This window comes from Fistularia commersonii, chromosome 4 (assembly GCF_037954325.1).
Source record: "Fistularia commersonii isolate RoL2024-O1a breed Wild chromosome 4, RoL_Fcom_v1.0, whole genome shotgun sequence".
Lineage (NCBI taxonomy): Eukaryota > Metazoa > Chordata > Actinopteri > Syngnathiformes > Fistulariidae > Fistularia > Fistularia commersonii.
Window position 1 is genome coordinate 16,146,479 of NC_141287.1, and position 4,241 is coordinate 16,150,719.

The window sequence follows — 4,241 nt, forward strand, 5'->3', positions numbered from 1 at the left end:
GGAAACCTGACAGCAAGAAAATCAATATGTTTCAATGTTTCAAGTGAATGGATGTCAGGTTGGAGCTGTCCGGCGAAAGAATTTTCCTCGAGATTGATAAAGTTCTATTGTATTTCTATTTTATATATCTTTTATTTTGTATTTTTTCTGTCTTATACCTCTAACCCAGAGATGCTGCTATTGTTGCATGATTTTGTTGTGTCCTGCCTTTTAAAGTTGTTTGTGTCTGTTTTTGATTCCACTGAACCTGAAAGCTGACAATTTCATTGAACTCTGTGTCATGACAAGAAAAGTCTTGGATCTTGCATCTGAGCAGGTGCGATATGATAGTTTTCTACCCATCTTTTCCAAGAGTCTAGACCGCAGAGGTCAGGCGGGCCGCTGCCGGCCAGATGATTGAATTAGAGGTGGTGACGAGGGCAGACGCCTGACGTCTCACGGGAAACATCGAAGTCACTTTCTCTCCCATCCCAGACCTTCTCCTCCCAGCTCAGAGGACACTCTCGTGTCCTCTGTCACCGTCCAATTTGGGCATCTGACCTGAGACAGCTGAGGGTTTTATAACTCCGATCTAATAGAGATCCTGTGACACACGCACACACACACACACACACACACACACACACAACACACACTTCTGTTAATATCCGATCACAAGACAGACAGGTTAAAAAAAAGACAAAAAACTAAAAACTTCTCTCTGCACATTTGCGTCATCTTGACATCCTGCTTTCCATCTAAACCAGGTTTTTCAAATTGTCGTTTTTCTTTTTATCGACTGAATTATTTTCAGTTTTAATGTATTTTAAGGGGGATTCCTCATTGTGGGCATGTTGACGCCACGGTTGGAGCCTCTTCGTGGCAAAAGGGCCTTGGTTGGGTTCCGACAGGGGGCCTTTCATTGTGCATGGGGTTCCTCGGGGTTCTCCGGTTTCCTCCCACAGTTCAGGAGGTTCAGGATAATTGATAACAATGTTGGTTTCTATGAAACTTCTAGAAACCTTCATTGTCTCATATCTGTGCTGACCCCGCCGGGTCGGGACGGAAAGCCTTCCTGCAAAAGCGAATGTTATATGTTCATACATCTTGTCTGTGCACGTCTTGGCACGACCTGCACCCAGGTGTCAAGATCAGAGGGTTGCTCGGGGAAACACGCCGCCTGCGCGGTGTTTGAAAAATATCCAACCTGCTGGTGTTTGTTTTGGAAAAACAGACGGAAAGGAGACATCGGAAGCCGTCTTAGACGGGCGTGGAAACATGCCCGCGACCTTTAGCCGGAGACAACAACCGCCGGGCGGGGGTTCTGGCGTTGAGACACTCCACCTGCACGGGTGGCGTCAGGTCGCGAATGGCGGGATGGTGGGAGCTCCTGGAGGACGTGAGAGCCGCCGATTAAACATTTCTGAATTCTCGTTCAGCGTGGCCATCTTTGAAATTCAATTGTTCACCTCATCAGATGGAAAAGCAGAAAAATGACGGCTTTGCATGTTTTCCAGGGTCAACGCGGGGTCAGTCCGCAGAACCCAGAAAGGCACAGCGCCTCCTTGTGGCCGAGGGCAAAATTCAACCGAAAACATTGCTGATCAAATCGGTTTTGAACGTTCGATCTAAAAGTCCCAATGTCGTTTTGGACACCGATAAGGTTATTGGGTGTTTTGGTAAAGAGCAGACCAAGTCATACCTTCGAATACCCTGACAGATGGCTGCTCAGCCGCTGCAGGAGATGAACGCCGTCCGGACGCCGTGACGCAGGAGCGGAGCGCCATTGGGCACAGCGAGTTCGACATCTTGGGTGGAAGGAAGGTGCGACATGTTCCAGCAAACCGGCTCTACGGGGGACTTGGTGACCTTTAGGAGAGGAGGGTCAAAGCTCTTCTGACCTTCAACATCAGGACATCTTCTAGAGTTCTGCTGTGAAAGCAGGTTCTCCTCACCTGCATGCCGAGTGGAGGTCCAGGTTCACTTCATGAAAACCCTGGAGCTTCTCAAGAGAACAACTTGGCGACTCCAGCGCCGGGTGACCTATATTTGAAATAACGTTATGAAACATAAAAAGGTCCTCCCTGGCGGGGACGGGCCAAGATTCAAAATGACTTTTCTTTTTCCAGCCGCTTTATTACATTCCCCCTTTGGGACAAAGCTCCGACGCGAGCTCTCGGCGCAACACGGGACGTCAGCGTCGCAGCTCGTGTTACTTCTAAGCACAGGAAGGCTGGAGAACAAGGAGTTCGGTCAAAATCCCGCGAATAAAGCGCTAAAAGTGACCCAGTTACCTGCTGCAACGGCACGCCTGGCGCCCTGACCCGACCGCACCGTCGCACCCCGCCGCCCGTCCGGACCATTAACATTTTTCCAGTTTACACAATTTAAGTCGGGATTAACGACGTGCCACGGCGGCGGCCATGTTCTTTCCACTGGAGCCGAGCGCAAATATGTGTGGAGGTGACACAAATATCATTTGCTCCGAAAAGTTGCCAAGTGGGTCAACGATGTGCAAAAGAAACACGGGACGGAGAGAAGAGAGCCGTCTTTCTACCGCGAGACGTCGACGACCTCCTGCACCTCGCGGGAAGCGGACGTTCATTCTCTCCATGTTCACGCTTTGATGGTTCCTGGAGGGATTTCGCCGCGAATAACGCCGCCGTTATGTTGTCGTTAAATGGCCTGAATCCAAGATACGGCACGGTGGTGCCTCTGCCGGAGAGCGCTTCTCTCGTTTCATTTGTCCAGGATGTCTGCGGAGGTTCTCGGTCATCCAAGTCATGGTGAATTCTCGTCGAAATCTTCACTTTCAAGTGAAGAAACGCAAGTCCAGTTGCCCAGACAAGAAGATTTCGACAATAAATTCATCCAGGAGTTTTAAAAGGTGTGAAAGGATTTGTTGAAGCAAAGAGGGCGCCTGGCCGACAAGCCCTCTGCAGCCGTTTGGGGATCTGCTGCAACCTCCACCTCCACAGAGGATTTGGACGGGGAGGCCGAACGAGGAGCGCCTCCGGGTCCGTCGGCGCTCGCCATCCCCCGAATGGCAACATCTGCTGTGAACACAAATAGCCCTAGTTTGTTTTGGTCACAGCTCTGCTGTAATAACACTTGCAACATTTTCCATCCTGGTAGACAAAGAGCGGCCCCGACTCACGTTCCCTCTTGACCTTCACCAGCTTTTCTGACCTCAGTGCCATAAAACTCGCACCTGAGAGCCGCCGGGACGTTTGGTTCAATGATTTACTTTCCAGCCCGACCCGGGAACGATCGACGCCCCGGGACGTGTTTGAAAACCATCTGGAAAATCGAACGTAGCTCAGCAGGAGAGGTCGCCTGCACAAAAATAACACCTTAGTCAGACATTTTGCAGCAAAAATTCCTTAATACACAACACCTTATGAAAATAGAGGGGTATTGTGGAGTAACAGGTGTGCAGACAGAAGGCCAGCATGATGCTGCCGAAGGTAATAATTCAGATCTCACTACTGTTTTCTTACAGTAAAACTGAACGCAAACCAACGAGAGGATTTGCCTCCGACCCAGAGGTGGTGTGTCAGCCGGCCGACTGCTCGGGACGGCTGTCCTCTTCATACCTCATCACCTCTCATGGAGAAAGAGACCAGCCGTCTCTGCTGAGCTCAGGGAGGTCTGAACCTGCAGCTCTGCTCCTGATAAACTTCCTCATGGACTATTTTTAAAAAAAAATCTAACATCACTTCTTGTTTTTTTTAGATTTCTCATTGGTTTGAACGTCATTTCAGGCCACCTACTTTGAGCACTTTTTCATGATTTTAAGATAAACATGAATATAGATACAGTTTTAATGCCAGGGGGAATTAAAAGCTGGGGGACTTAAATATTGGCTAAATTGAGGTGCAAAATACAGGATTCCTACCCCACAAACACACACACAAACACACTTCCTGTGCTTCACATCCCACTATTGTAGCTCAACCACACCATCTTGTGTTCAAAGCGTGTCATTATAAAAATAACTTAGATCCTCAAAAAATGTTTTATAATTATTAACAACATTCTTAATGACTATTGAGGGATTATTTGTCCTCTCATTTGATTGGTTTAGGAATAATCAGCTGGTGTGCTGAAAAAAGTAAAGGAAGTTATTTGTGTGTGAAAAAGAGCCGTTTGTTTTATGATTATGACCAAATTAGGAGGATTTGTTTGTGATGATAGTTGAGTGTTGAGTCGAGTGACAAACTGACAACAAACGACAAACATCATCCGGGAGACATTTCCAG